The sequence below is a fragment of the Cynocephalus volans genome, chromosome 5 (assembly GCF_027409185.1).
Source record: "Cynocephalus volans isolate mCynVol1 chromosome 5, mCynVol1.pri, whole genome shotgun sequence".
NCBI lineage: Eukaryota > Metazoa > Chordata > Mammalia > Dermoptera > Cynocephalidae > Cynocephalus > Cynocephalus volans.
The window spans coordinates 72,202,843-72,219,971 of NC_084464.1; positions in this window are offsets into that span (position 1 = coordinate 72,202,843).

Genomic DNA, 17,129 nt, shown 5'->3' on the forward strand with positions numbered 1-17,129 from the left:
TTGCTGGATCATATGGCAGTTCTATTTGTAGTTGTTTGAGGAAGCTCAACAGTGTTCTCCATAATGACTGCACTAATTTACAGTCCCACCAAAAGTGCAGAAGTGTTCCCCTTTCTCTGCATCCTCACCAATATCTGTTATTCTCTTTTTTATAAGAGCCAATCTAAATGAGGTGAGATGATATCTCCAAATGGTTTTGATTTGCATTTTCCTGATGATTAGTGATGTTGAGCATTTTTCTTATACCTATTGGCTATTTGTATGTCCTTCTTTGAGAAATATCTTTTCAGCTTCTTTGCCCATTTTTAATCGGATTATTTAGAATTTCATTCTTTTTTATGCCTGAATAGTATTCCATCATGTATATATACCACATTTTCCCTATTCAGTCATCCATCCATGAACATTTAGGTTGGTTCCTTATCTTGTTGTAAATAGGGCTATAATAAACATGAGAGTGTAGGTATCCCTTCAATATGATGATTTCTATTCCTTTGGGTATTACTCAGAAGTGAAATTACTGGATAACACAGCAGTTCTATCTGTAGTTGTTTGAGCAATCTTCAGTCTTCTCCATAATGGCCCTACTTATTTACAGTTGCTCCAACAGTGTACAAGGGTTCTCCTTTCCCCACATCATTGCCAGCATTTGTTATTCTCGTTTTGATAACAGCCAGTCTAAGTGGGGTAAGATGATATTTCAATATGGTTTTGATTTGCTTCTCCCTGATGATTAGTGATGTTGAGCATTTTTCATGTATTTATTGGCTGTTTGTGTGTTATACTTTGAAAAATGTCCATTGAGTTCATTTGCCCATTTGTTTAGTTGGATTATTTGTGTTTTACTATTAAGTTGTTTGAGTTCCTTGTATATTCTGAATACTAATCTCTTGTCATATGTATAGTTTGCAAATATTTTCTCCTATTCTATAGGTTGTTTTTCTGCTCTGTTGATTATTTCCTTTGCTGTGCAGAAGCTTTTTAATTTGATATAATCCCATTTATTTATTGTTTTCTTTGTTGCTTGTGTTTTTGGGGTCTTAGTCGATGTCTTTGCCCAGTCCTACATCCTGGAGTGTTTCCCCTATGTTTTCCTTAATAATTTTATGGTTTGGGGTCTTATATTTAAGTTTTTGATCCATTTTGAGTTGATTTTGGTATATGGTGAGAGGTACTGATCCAGCTTCATTCTTCTGCCTATGGATGTCCAATTTTCCCAGCACCATGTATCGAAGAGGTAGTCTTTTCCCTAATGTATGCTCTTGTTTCCTTTGTCAAAGATCAGTTGGCTGTAAGTATTTGGTTTGATTCCTGGGTTTTCTATTCTGTTCCATTGATCCAAGAGTCTGTCTTCAGAATGTTAAACAATTTCACCATATGAAAAATATTAATAACTACTTATATATAGGTGGCATAATGGTAACTGATAGGTACTATGTTTTTTTTTTTTTAATAACATATAATGCTTTATTGACACTGCTGATCTGTGGAATTTGTGTCAGAATAATAACAATGTCTATACATATAGTTTGTATGAATATTAATGAAAACTCACATAATATTTGAAAATATATTCTTTAACAAAATATAGGATAAAAAGAATTAAAATTTCACAGAAATTATTATAATGCAAGGTTATTTTTTATCAAAGGGATTCTTAAATTTATACAGGCATTTAGAATTAATAGCTTATTTACATTCTGCAGATTAATCAAGAAAAGGCATCCTTTGAAATCACAAACAATGGTGAAATTGATTTAATAGTGATTTCCCCATGTAAATCACTCTACCACAGAGTATCTTTTAATAAATAAAACCTCACTGTTTGAGAAACTTCTCAGCAATTGTCACCATTATAAGTAAATTATATTTGTTAACAAATTGTCAATTTTAGGAAGATAAATAAGTTAGTTCTTCCATAAAATATTTTTAAAAATTTTAATAAGCAAAAATATTTAAGCAAAAGAATTTTTAATAAACAAATGAATGTAAATATGTATTCTATTCATCTTTGGCTTTATAGAAGTCTATTTATACAACTGAATTTTTTTTCCTTAAAATTCATCATGTATTATTCACACATATATGACATACAGAAATATTTCTACAAAGAACTCTATAAAAATATTTGAAAGTATTTCATACACCTTTTGATGAAAAATAAAGTGATATTCACCTGTCCTAAGGTGCTGGTGAGTGGCTTAATCTTTACAATTTTTTATAACAATGGGGGGAAGTTTCCTTCCTTCTCTTCTCTCTCCTTCCCACTTACCATTTTAATTATCAATAAATGTGATAAAGAATAAATGATTCATGTGTGGCTCAGCCTGAAATAGATTCTGAGAGAATCTGCTTAATGATTTTACTGTTCTGAGCTACATGTGAACCTTCTCTTAAAGACCAGAGAGGTAAAGACTACTTTATTAAACAGATTTAAGTTCTCCATGTCCAAGAGTTTCTTACGTAAACATTCTGAATTTGCAAGGTTGATAAAATAATGAACAGAGAATCTAATTTAAATTGTAATATATAGACAGTTGTATTTTTCTTTAAGATAGAACTTTTATAAATACCACTTTCATTATTATGTGGTCCCATTAAAGAAGGCAATAAATTATAGTAAAAGTGTATTGGGCTTGAAGGTGGAGGACCTGGGCTTTAATTCTTCTTCTGCCATTTACTCAAGTGCTCTTTGTGGAAACCTGTACTGAAGGCTCAGCATTATCATCTATAGAGTGGCAATAAGGCAATAGGGCATTAAACACTATACATGCTTTTAAATCAGAAAGTGTGGCTATGGAATCAAGGTGCAGCACTAGATTTTGACCTTATTATGATCTTAATGTTGGTGTTCCCCCAAAATTCCTATGTTGAAAACTAATACCTAATGGGGCCCTTGGGGAAGTTATTAAGTTATTAGGACTCTGCCCTTACGAATGAGACTTAGTGTCCTTATAAGAGGTTAAAAGGAGGTGTCACACCCCTCTCTTTCCATATGAGGATACACCTTGAAAGAGGTGCCATCCTTGAAGCAGAGAGTGATCTCTCACCAGACACCAAATGTGTTGGCTCCTTGATCTTGGACACCTCAGCCTTCAGAACTATAGGCAATAAATTTCTATTATTTATGAATTACTTATTCTAATGTATTTTGTTTTAGCTGCCCAAACAGACTGAGACAGAAATTGGTACTGAGAAATGGGGTGCTGCTATAACAAATGCCTAAATATTTGGAAGTGGCATTGGAACTGGGTAATGGATAGAGGTTGAAAGCATTTGGATGTGAATGCTATAAAAAGCCTATATTGCCAGGGGAAAAAAAAAAAAAAAAACATAAAGAGAAATTCTGGCAAAGGCTCAGAAGAAGAGAAGACCTATAAAGAAAGCCTCAATCTTTTTAGTGATTACCTAAGTGGTCATGTTCACAATATTGGTAGAATGTAAATTGTAAAGGCCATTCTGATAAGGTATCAGATGGAAGTGAGAAACAAGTTATTAGAAACTGTAGGAAAGGGCATTCTTGTTATAAAGTGGAAAGGAACTTGGCTGAATTGTATTTGTGTCCTAAGACTTTGTGAGAGAAATTGTTAGCAATGAAAAAGGATATTTGGTGGGGAGAAACAAAACAAAACAAAACAAAAAAACCTGTAAGCAAAGTGTTGAGAGGGCATCGTGGCTTCTCTTGAATGCTTATAGTAAGACAGAATTTATTAAAAGAAAAAAGAAAACAGGACTTAAAAAACTGGAAATCCTCAGCCTATCCATGTTGTAAACAATAAAAAAGCACATTTAGGAAAGAACCCCAAGAGTGGCTGAGCAACACCCTTGATAAGGAGATTAGTATAGATGGGCAGAAACCTAGTGCTATTTATCAAGACAATGGAAGAATGATCCCAAAGGCATTTTGGAAATGTTCAAAGCTGCCCAGAATGCCAGGGCTTCAGGAGAAGAATGGCTTCAAGGCTCTGCTTCCTGCATTCTGACTGCCCAGCTGTGGTTCAAGCAGATCCAGTGTGCAGCTCTCTAGAAGGCTCAATCAATAAACTGCGGTGACATTCATGTGATGCCATCTCCACCAGGGTACACAGTGAACAAGCTGTGAAAATGTGGTTACCTCCACCTGGATTTCAAAGAATTCCCCAGAAAGTTTCAAGGCCTACGCAGAGAACTGCTGCAGGGGCAGGGCCACCACAAAAAGCCCCCATAGGGCAATGCCCAGTGGAATTGTGGAGTCAGGATCACCACAGAAAGTCTTCACTGGGACAATGTCCAGTGGAGTTGAAGGGGCGGGATCATCTCTCATTGAAGTAAACAGAACTAAAGCCATGTTGAGACCGAAAACTGCATGGGCTCTAAAGATTTTAAAATAACACTTTTTTGTTGTTGTTGTTGTTGTTGTTTGTTTTTCTTGGCATGTATTTCTCTAAGATCCCTATTTTCCCATGGTTATATAATATATTGAGCATTGGTTATAGGGCACAATGGCATTATTTACATAACGTAAAGTTGTTTTCCAACAAGCTTGAAGCTTCAAACTTGCAGATTTGTATGTTCCCATGACCTGGGAAACCAAACAAGACATCAGAAAAGCTATGCTTATTCAAACCCTCTAGCAGGACCCCGAGATAATAGCAAGGACAAAAGAAGAAACCAGATGGAGTCTTGGTGAGACCTTGCACCTGGCTCCTTGCACAGAACTACCATGGCTCACGTCCCCTCCCTCCTGCTTTTAATTTCCCAAGTTTTATTCCCTCAAGCCCCTCTTTAAAAACCTTCAGTAAATCTGAGTTTTTGAGATGGCGTTAGTCTGGCCATTCTCCTTCAGATTTACCAGAGAAATAGGTTAATCTAACATTTCTCGTCAGGTCACTGGTATTCCTGAATAAAAGCTGACTTCCATTTTCACAAACATTTGACTTTTGAGTTGTCTGTTTTTGAAAGGGGACAGGCAGCCAGACCTGTGCCCGGTATCACTCTGAGACCTCATGCTGGTAGAAAACCTCTTGCATGGGCATTCATTCCAGTCAGGCATAAACCTCCAACCAGTGACAGCTGCAGCATAGACTATGCCCAGCAAAGCCCATGGGAAATGGGTCTTCCTGAAGCCTTGGGTGCCCAACACTTGAAGGCAGGATTTTTAGTCAAAAATTATTTTGTAACCTTATGATTTAATGTTTGCCCTGTTGGATTTTGGATTTGGATGGGACCTATTACCCCTTTCTTCTTTCCTACTTCTCCCTTTTGGAATTGGGAATGTCTATCCTGGGCCTGTTCCACTATTGTATTCTGAGAATACATACCATGTTTAATTTCACAGGTTCACATCCAGAGAATAATTTGCCTCAGGATGAAACTGATTCTCACCTGCATCTGATTTAGATAATATTTTTGGATGAGACTCTGCACTTTAGACTTTTAATTTGGTGCTGGAACAAGACATTGGGGGCTACTGGGATGGAATAATTTTATTTTGCATGTGACAAGAACATGAATTTGGGGGGACAAGGGGCAAAATGCTATGGTCTGAATGTTGCTGTCGACCCCAAAATTTATATGTTGGAAACTAATACCCAATGTAGTAGTACTGTGAGTTGGGCCCTTCTATGAAATGATTAAGTTACAGGGGCTCTGCACTGATAAGTGGGATTAATACCCTTATAAAACAGGTTAAAGGCAGCTGCCTTGTCCCCTCCTTCCAACATGAGAGGATGCTGGTTTTTTTGTTGTTGTTATTATTCTTTCTTCAAGAATTTTCAGGAATTAATCAATTTGAACTTTATTATAGTTTTCTTTAAAAAGCCTCATTCCTAGAAAGGCACATATTTGTATCTCAAGGAGGAAAGTTTTAACTTTTTTTTTTTTTAACTTTTTATTTGGTTCTTCTTAAAATAGAATTTGGTGATATCCCTGCCCCACCCCCCTTTTTATTATGATGAATTGTAGTGTAAAAGAATAATGTATATTTGAATAAGATATGGCATATTTTATGCAAAGTTCATAATAAGTGTCAGCTTAATAGGCTCATTTGAAGAAAGCAGACCTCATAAATGGCAAAAAAAAAAAAAATTGTGACTTCATAGAATTATCTAAATTTTAAAATGTAGTCAACATTCAAAGGCATTAAGGATATTCACTAAGGTCTAACTAAAGTTTCTAAAGATATAAGACCCTGTATTTTATCTCTCACAAAACAGCAAAGTAGTAAAAATTATTTATAAAATATTTTATTACATTGTTAAATTAAATTAGGCCTTAAGTGGTCTCTGTAAATAGCCAACTGAAGCCTAACTTTCTATATAAACAAACTGCAACCTAAGTAAGTGTATATTCTTATAACAATTAGCTGAGTCTCAGCCAACCGCAACAGCCAAACTTTAGGCAATCACAAGCTGCCAACTGATTAGGTTGTAGCCATGTAAGGCACATACTAAGCTGTAACCAATCAAATGGTTTCTGTAAGTCACTTCCTTTTCTGTCTATAAATAACCGTCCACATTGCTAGGTGGAGCGCTCTGAGCCTCTCCTGGTTCTGAGGGCTTCCGGATTCAGAATCCTTCTTTGCTCAAATAAACTCTGTTAAATTTAATTTGTGTAAAGTTTTTCTTTTAACAATGCTTAAAAGGGTCTTTAATAAAACACTATTTTGGTTTGAGTATTTCCCTTTTCCATGTCTTTATGAATTTGTTTCTACATAATTCTCCCTCTAGAAAATATATAATAATCTTGTTTTTGAAACAGTGGGTCATGAAATAATGCTCTGTTAGTTCAACAGAATACACATATGGACGTTGTTAGAAATAATCACCACTTATTTAAATAAATTTATTTGGGTTATAAATTATTCTTGAATTTTATCTTTAATATTTGATTGTTCATGCTGTTTTGCTACTTTGTTTTGATAGCATCGTCTCTTTACTTTTTAGAACAACGTTAACTAGCACAGTGTTTGAAATAAAAGAAGCGTCCAATAAACACTTATTTAAAGAATAAATAAGCAAATAATAAAATGATCAGATGGATGAATAAATCTCTTTTAGAGTTCACAAAACAGAGTATGTCTATTATCTGTCAACATAAGGTTTAAACCACTGGATAAAATCAAACACTTTTTTTTTTCTTGTTCTTAACCAGAATGAAATATCTGCATGTTCAGATTCTCTCTCTCTCTCTCTCTCTCTCTCTGCCTGTCCATACTACTAAGAAAGATAAATGGAAACAGTACTTTCTCTCTCTGCCTCTATCCCATTTCTGACCACAGAAACTGTCACAGTGATCTATTAACATTGTGGATTTCTTTCTTTAGTCCAAGTGACAAGGTTGCTATTTCTGAAATAAGTTCTATCTTTTTGTTACAGGCACAATAAATTATTAAAGGTCTCAGCACTGGAAGTTACTAAACCTTTGTCTAAAAATATAGGCAATCTTTGAGTTGACTTATTGTGATAAGAAGAAAAAGTAGAAATTTAACCTCATCTTTCTACTCAAAATGTGCAGGATATGATATGATGGGTCATAATGAAAGGCAGGAGTTATTCTTCTTCTACTTTCAATGGAAATTTCTTTCATGGAACAGAGAAGTGCATTATCCCAAGTCCAACACTTAAGAAGGAAGAGGATGAATCTAGTAAAGGAGTGTAATCTCTCTAGTCTTGTCTTATATGAAACATCTAAGTATTTTCATTTTTCTTTTTCTTTCTTTTCTGTTCCACAGCTGAGATTAAAACAAAAATTACTATCTTACTAACACATTAATTCTGCTCTTAACAAAACAAATTTGCTTTGTTTCAACCTTTCTGGGAAGAAAATAGAAAAGACATAGAATTCCTTAAATGGTGTGGTAAATAATTTTTTAAGAGAATAGCATCTTTTCATATAATATGGTCATTTAAACATTTTTGGATTTAACATAAGTGCGAAAATGATCATTATTCTAAAACAGCAAATTAAATTAAAAGTTTTCAACTGTGTTGAAAATATTATTACTCTTATTCAAACTCAAGAACAATATCAAATAGTGATGCTGTTACTAGTTACTCAAAAGGTAAATATTCTGGCTTTGATATAAACAACTTTGTAAATTCTAAATGTTACTATGCAGATTTAGGCAGATTCATATCTTTGTTCAAAATGTCATCCTGAAAACATGAACTATCATTGAATATGAGAGATTTGAATGACAAATTTGCTTTATTTGTAAGGCTTCCTGTCTTAAACATCTAAAATGCGATAAACTATTAAAATAGTACTTGAATACACAACATTCTTTAAATAATTTTTTAGCAATAGAATTATTTTTCCAAATGAAATATTGCCCATATGCTCAATATGTAAAGTAGGTAAAGTTTGACTGTTATTGTTGAACTAGGAAGCAGAAGTTTGGGTGGTGGAGATCTGAGAGTTAACTTCATTTGCTTGTCCCCAATCTCCCTCTCCCATCTTTAAGGATCTTCTGAAAAACAACCTAATAAATCATTGGAATAACTTATTTAAAGTACTGTGCATAAACTGTGGCTCTAAAATAGCAACTCTAAACATTAGTCTGCAGAGCTTGTCATAACTTCATGTGGTAACTCATAAGAGTGATACTTTCTATTCAAGTATTCATTGTTTGAGCCCCTGCTATATAATTTATAGTTAAATTTTTTTAAAAAATCACTTGAATCTAGGTTTATTGCCACTCCCCTTGAATTTGGACTAGCCTGTGACTTGCTTGTTCAATAAAATACAGAAATTATATTATTAGATATAGGATGCTAGACATTAAGAGATCTTACAGCTTCTGTAGTATCACTCTTAGAATATTTCTGTGTGGCCACAACATGAAAAAGCTTAGAATAAATAACCACTTGAAGAGATCCCCCATCTCACCCAACAGCTAAATATAGATGCATGAGAGAGCCTAGGTAGGGTGACCGAGCTTCTGTTTTGCACATATACAACTGAAAGGTTTCCTGAGGTGTGGGCTTGGCAAATGCATAACTTTTGAATATTGTCTGTAAGTCTGTCAAGGATTAGTCAGTGTGATCAAGATTATCATTGTCTGCATTTGTGGGTCCTGTTACAGTAGTCAGTATATCCAGATTATTATTATTTCTGGAGTAATCAAAGTCTCAAATGGTCCATAAAACCAAAAGTAGTAATTGTTACTGGTCATATCCATATGTCTGGACTGCTCAGTTTAACCAGATTGTCTGCATATCAATAGAAGATATTTGACTGCAAAAAAAAAAAAAAAAAAATTCTTTGCCTCACCCTAGTTTAAATAATAAGGAAAATAATTCACTCCCATAAGTATGTATTCAAAATTAGGACAGACATCAGGATTGGCAGATCCAGCAACTGACTACTATGCTAGAAATTTCAATCATGCTTTGCTCCAAACTACCATCTAGAGTATTACTTTCTTCCCATATGGCTGATTTCCTTATTGTCCTAATATGTCCTAAATGGAAGAAAGACTCCCTCATTTACTGAATCCCCAAATGAATTACTCCTGGGGGGGGGGGGGACTATTAGAAACTATTCCAGAAAATCTTTTGTCTCATTCAGCCAATTGCACTGTGAGTTAGCTCCTAAATCTGTCACCAGCAAAGTAGGTGGAATTGCTATGACTGGAGTACTTAATCAGGGTCAACCTCTGGAGCTTGGGTGGAGGCAGTTTCACTTGAATCATACAGGCTTCCTAAAGAGAAGGTGGAAGCCTAAGGAGCACATGTATAATAAAAGTGAGGCAATAAAATGATATCCACAGTAGTCTCTTTGTTCAGGCTCTTTAAAGATCAGCAGTGGTCAGTACTTTAAGCATGTCAGTCTGTGTAGAGTGGCCAGTCTATCCAGTTCATAATTTTGTCATGATTAGTTAGTCTGGGCCTATACAAATATTTCTATCTTACATTCTTCAGTGTACACAAAGTCTTGTAAATGGATTCTGAGGGGAATTTAAAGGTGAGAGAAATATCTAGAATCATTTTGGAATACAGGCTCTATTACCAAGCATTGCCCTTCAGTCCAAGGAATTCATACCTTTTGTTGGTCAACTCCTCTAATCTAATCCAGTTCTTCACCCAGGTTTAGATGGGGATGGTGAGTTGTCCCAACCATGAGGCATGTGCTAAACCATTCTTCCTCTCACAACACTGGCAATTCCCAGGCTATGTGGGTGGCAGGACTTTCCCAACAAGTGGCCTTCCCCTTGCTTCTAACCTCCACAAAGACTTTCTCTTGTTGTCAAATTCTATGGCCCTCACAGTCATTCTTCCCAAGTAGTCTATGTTTTGATAGTGAAGTACATTGTGAGGAATTATTATAAGACTTAGAATCAAATTGATTAGACACGAGTCTCTGTGCCCCCAGGTACTGACAATGTGTCTCTGGGAAAATTACTTCTTTAAATCTCATTTTCCTCATCTGTAAAAACTGAGATAATAATAGTATCTACTCATCATATTTGTTTGAAGTTTGAGTGAGTTCATGAGTAGATGTATATAAAGCCATATTAAACCAGTGCTTAGCAGAGATTAATGGCTGCATACTGGCTATTATCTTGCTCTGTCTCACACATATGCATACACACACACAAAACAATTGCACATACATAGAATGTTTAGATATGTTTTCCCAAGGTTCAGATTTATATAGCTTCCATGTCATTACTAGTTGTTATATGTTTACTGATAGGACTGATTGAGTGAAAAACGCACTTAACTGAATCTGGGAAAACATAATAAAAAACGTGACTAGCTGAGCCTCAGAGAAACATCGCTAAACACTCTATATAGAGAGATAACACCACAATTTTCTCTGTCAACTAGATTTGAAACCTCAGAGTAATTGTTTACCACTCCCTTTTCTCCACACCAATTAATTCCTAAGTCCCACAGATTTTCACTCTGTAAACTCTTTCCCATCTGTCCCTGCTCTTTGATTTCCAATTCTATTCTCCTAATGCTGATCTGCATTAACTCTTTCCAACCTAGCTTACATTTCTGCTCCATTTTTTGTTTTGTTTTTGCTTTTTTTTCAATTCCAACTTATTCTACAGATCATTAATGTCACTGCCACTTTTTGTTTAACATAGCCTTTATGCAGTTGGGATAACATATATTTTAGACAACTAAGGACAGTTTGGCTTACTGAATCTTAATAGTTATTCTTGATGTTTCCAGTTTAGGAAATGGGATATGTATGTCTCTGCTTAAATCCCACTTTGATTTTTTGAACAAGTGTTACAAACAAAGAGGAAAACAAAAAGTTGTCTTCATACATAGCTTTAAGTCATGACACTCGCACAATTTCAGCCCTTCCCAATACTGTAAAAGCTCATATCTTATGACAGTGGTGGGAGGGGATATTACCTATAAACTCAGAAGTAATCTGACACTGAGAAACTCACACTGACACAGAAGTACTTCTTGAATATAATCTGAACTCACGTCTTTGAACATGAATCATTTCCTCATTTACTACATAAAGATATCAGATAAATACGCAGAAGTACACAGATATTGCACACAAACTAGAGAAAAGGTAAAGAAATCAAAGGCCAAGAAAGTGCATTTTATTTTACTTATTTATTTATTTTTATTTTTTATTTTTTATTTTATTTATTTATTTTTTTAAAAATTTTATTTTGTCGATATACATGGTGGCTGATTATTGCTCCCCATCACCAAAACCTCCCTCCCTTCTCCCACCCCCCCTCCCCCCCAACAATGTCCTTTCTGTTTGCTTGTCGTATCAACTTCAAGTAATTGTGGTTGTTATATCTTCTTCCCCCCCCGTTTTTTTTTTTGTGTGTGTGTGTGTGTGTGTGTGTGTGTGTGTGTGTGTGTGTGTGTGTGAGAGAATTTATATATTAATTTTTAGCTCCCACCAATAAGTGAGAACATGTGGTATTTCTCTTTCTGTGCCTGACTTGTTTCACTTAATATAATTCTCTCAAGGTCCATCCATGTTGTTGCCAATGGCAGTATTTCATTCGTTTTTATAGCTGAGTAGTATTCCATTGTGTAGATGTACCACATTTTCCGTATCCACTCATCTGATGAAGGACATTTGGGCTGGTTCCAACTCTTGGCTATTGTAAAGAGTGCTGCGATGAACATTGGGGAACAGGTATACCTTCGACTTGATGATTTCCATTCCTCTGGGTATATTCCCAACAGTGGGATAGCTGGGTGGTATGGTAGATCTATCTGCAAATGTTTGAGGAACCTCCATACCATTTTCTATAGAGGCTGCAACATTTTGCAGTCCCACCAACAATGTATGAGAGTTCATTTTTCTCTGCAACCTCACCAGCATTTATCGTTCAGAGTCTTTTGGGTTTTAGCCATCCTAAATGGGGTTAGATGGTATCTCAATGTGGTTTTGATTTGCATTTCCCAGATGCTGAGTGATGTTGAGCATTTTTTCATATGTCTGTTGGCCATTTGTATATCTTCCTTAGAGAAATGCCTACTTAGCTCTTTTGCCCATTTTTTAATTGGGTTGCTTGTTTTCTTCTTGTAAAGTTGTTTGAGTTCCTTATATATTCTGGATATTAATCCTTTGTCAGATGTATATTTTGCAAATATTTTCTCCCACTCTGTTGGTTGTCTTTTAACTCTGTTAATTGTTTCTTTTGCTGTGCAGAAGCTTTTTAGTTTGATATAATCCCATTTGTTTATTTTTCCTTTGGTTGCCCGTGCTTTTGGGGTCGTATTCATGAAGTCTGTGCCCAGTCCTATTTCCTGAAATGTTTCTCCTATGTTTTCTTTAACAAGTTTTATTGTTTCAGGGTGTATATTTAAATCCTTAATCCATTTTGAGTTGATTTTATTATATGGTGAGAGGCATGGATCTAGTTTCATTCTCCTGCATATGGATATCCAGTTATCCCAGCACCATTTGTTGAAGAGGCAGTCCCTTCCCCAGTGAATAGGCTTGGTGCCTTTGTCAAAGATCAGATGGCAGTAAGTGTATGGGTTGATTTCTGGATTCTCTATTCTATTCCATTGGTCAGTGTGTCTGTTTTTATGCCAGTACCATACTGATTTGGTTATTATAGCTTTGTAGTATAGCTTAAAGTCAGGTAGTGCTATGACTCCAGCTTTATTTTTTTTTCTCAGCATTGCTTTGACTATGTGTGGTCTTTTATTGTTCATATAAATGACTGGATAGTTTTTTCCATTTCTGAGAAAAATGTCTTTGGAATTTTGATGGGGATTGCATTGAATTTGTATATCACTTCTCTGATTGCTCTGGCTAGTACTTCCAACACTATGTTGAATAGGAGTGGTGAGAGTGGGCATCCTTGTCTAGTTCCTGTTCTTAAAGAAAAAGCTTTCAGCTTTTCCCCATTCAGTATGATATTGGCAGTGGGTTTGGCATATATGGCTTTAATTATGTTGAGATACTTTCCCTCTATACCTAACTTATAGAGGGTCTTTGTCATGAATTAGTGCTGTACTTTATCAAATGCTTTTTCAGCATCTATAGAGATGATCATATGGTCCTTGTGTTTGAGTTTATTAATATGGTGTATCACATTTATTGATTTGTGTATGTTGAACCAACCTTGCATCCCTGGGATGAATCCCACTTGATCGTGGTGAATAATTTTATGTATGTGTTGCTGTATTCTGTTTGCTAGTATTTTAGTGAGGATTTTTGCATCTATGTTCATCAAGGATATCGGCCTGTAGTTTTCTTTTTGGTTATATCTTTACCTGGTTTTGGTATCAGGATGATGTTTGCTTCATAGAATGAGTTTGGGAGATTTGCGTCCGTTTCAATCTTTTGGAATAGTTTGTAAAGAATCGGTGTCAATTCCTCTTTGAATGTTTGGTAAAATTCTGCTGTGAATTCATCTGGTCCTGGGCTTTTCTTTGTTGGGAGCCTTCTGATAACAGCTTCAATCTCCTTTATTGTTATTGGTCTGTTCAAATTTTCTACGTCTTCATGGTTCAGTTTTGGGAGCTTGTGTGTGTCCAGAAATTTATCCATTTCCTCCAGATTTTCAAATTTGTTGGCGTATAGTTGTTTATAGTAGTCTCGAATGATTCCTTGTATTTCAGATGAATCAGTTGTAATATCACCTTTTTCATTTCTAATTTTTGTTATTTGAGTCTTCTCTCTTCTTTTTTTTGTTAGCACTGCTAATGGTTTGTCAATTTTATTTATCTTTTCAAAAAACCAACTTTTTGATTCATTGATCTTTTGAATTGTTTTTTGGTTTACAATTTCATTCAGTTCTGCTCTGATCTTAATGATTTCTTTCTGTATGCTAACTTTAGGTTTGGATTGTTGTTGTTTTTCTAGTTCTTTAAGGTGAAGTGTTAGGTTGTTCACTTGCCATCTTTCCATTCTTCTGAAGTGAGCGTTTAATGCAATAAATTTCCCCCTCAATACTGCTTTTGCAGTATCCCACAGGTTTTGGTATGATGTATCTTTGTTTTCATTAGTTTCAATAAATTTTTTGATTTCCTGCTTGATTTCTTCTTGGACCCATATGTCGTTAAGTAGAATGCTGTTTAATTTCCATGTGTTTGTATAGTTTCCAGAGTTTCGTTTGTTATTAATTTCTAGTTTTAATCCATTGTGGTCTGAGAAGATACATGGGATAATTCCAATTTTTTTGAATTTATTGAGACTTGATTTGTGACCTAATATGTGATCTATCCTGGAGAATGATCCATGTGCTGATGAGAAGAATGAATATTCTGAGGTTGTTGGGTGGAATGTTCTGTAGATATCTGCCAATTCCAATTGGTCTAGAGTATTGTTTAGATCTTGTGTTTCTCTACTGATTCTTTGCCTAGATGATCTGTCTAATACTGACAGTGGGGTGTTCAGGTCCCCTGCTATTATGGTATTAGTGTCTATTTCCTTCTTTAGGTCTAATAGAGTTTGTTTTATAAATCTGGCTGCTCCAACATTGGGTGCGTACATATTTATGATTGTTATGTCTTCTTGATGGATCAGTCCTTTTATCATTAAGTAGTGTCCCTCATTGTCTCTTTTTATGGTTTTTAGTTTAAAGTCTATTTTGTCAGATATAAGAATAGCTACTCCAGCTCGTTTTTCATTTCTGTTTGCATGGTAAATCTTTTTCCATCCTTTCACTCTTAGTCTATGTGAATCTTTATGGGAGAGGTGGGTCTCTTGTAGGCAGCATATAGTTGGGTCCTCCTTATGACCAAGGAGCTCTCGGTTGAAGACATAAGGAAATGCACATAGTGGTCACTACTATCATTTACTTCTGAAACATTTTGACCCCAGAACGTTGGATTTACGTGATGAGCTCAGAGTTTCTACCACAATTGGATACAGACCTTTTCCAGGTGAATTAGGTTTAATCATGTCATTTTGTTTCTAATAATTTCAGTGACTTTCCATTAGTTATAACTTAGCATATAAACAATGATGTCTGTGATATCCACCATTCAACATTTTACTATATTTTTTTTTTCTTTAGAATCAAATAAGACTATTAGATTTTCCTCAAACATATCCTAAACTTTTCCACATTATGTTTTTAGTTTATTATTCTCTTTCTTCATAAATTCCTTACTTCTTTAGCATCCAGGACTTCCTTTTATGATCCAAGGTCAAACTCAAATCTTATTTCTTCCCACTGACTTTACTTCATGCTTCCAGGCTGTGTTCTTCATACACATAGCACAACTTTTTGAAAACATTTACTTTCTAGGTATAAAAAGCCCACAGCTTCATCTTAAAATGAACAATTTCATAACAAAAAAATTAATCATAATCCCATTGATTAAAGGTTAAAAATATCTATAATCTGCATAATTATTTTGATTACTTTTCTATGAAAAATATTATATAAGTATATGTTTGTCCACACTATTTCTCATATTACAAGTTTTAAGAGCATAAACCTAAGGAGTCCAGCTCATGGCCCAGTCTGGTGTCTCTTCCCCTTCTTATAAGGACATGGGACTGACAAAATTAAGGCTCTTCCCTCAGGACCTCGTTTCATCTCAATTATGTACTTAAAGTCTCTATCTCCAAATACAGTCGCATTGGCTATTAGGGCTTGTACATATAAATATTGTGGAAGGGAGGGACACAGTTAAGTCATGATTAAAATAGTCATGCTTAAAGGACATTTTCTGATTTGAAGATCAGAAACATATTTATTCACAATTTTTCACGATGCCTCCTGACTTAAATAAAATTACACTTTTATTTGTCAGTTTGAACAAGGTTATGTCATAGCAACAATTCTTGAAGTATCAGTACCTTCATAAAGTCTTGAATCAACCTAAGTGTCCATTAGCAAATGAATGGATTTTTAAAAAATATGGCATATATACAATAGAATACTGTTCAGATTTTTTAAAAAAGAAGAAAATCTTGTCATTTGTGGCAACATGGATGAACCTGGAAGACATTATATTTAGTGAAATAACCCAGCCACAGAGAGGCAAATGCTGCATGATCTTACTTACATGTGTATTCTAAAAAAGTTGATCTCGAGCTGGCTGGTTAGTTCACTCGATTAGGAAGTGGTGTTGGTAACTTCAAAGTCAAGGGTTCAGATTATCTCTGTACCAACCAGAAACCAAAAAAAAAAAAAAAAAAAGGCTGATCTACCATAGAAGTAAACAGAAGAATAATGGTTGCCTGTGGCTGTGGTAGTGATGCGGTGATGCATTAGGGGATTCAGGAGATGTTGGCCAGATGCTGCAGAATTTCAGTTAAACAGGAGGAATAAGTTTAAGAGAGTTCTTGTAGAATGTGGTGACTATAGTTCATAACGATATATTGTATTCTTAAAAAAATGCTGAGTTGAATTTAAATGTTCTCAGCACAAAAATGGCAACTGTGTGAGGCAATGCATATGTTAATTAGCTTGGTTTAGCCATTGTACAATGTGTATGTATTTCAAAACATGATGAATAAATGCAATTTAAACTGTTAGTTAAAATACTGGGCACAGACTTCATGAATACGACCCCAAAAGCACGGGCAACCAAAGGAAAAATAAACAAATGGGATTATATCAAACTAAAAAGCTTCTGCACAGCAAAAGAAACAATTAAAAGAGTTAAAAGACAACCAACAGAGTGGGAGAAAATATTTGCAAAATATATATCTGACAAAGGATTAATATCCAGAAT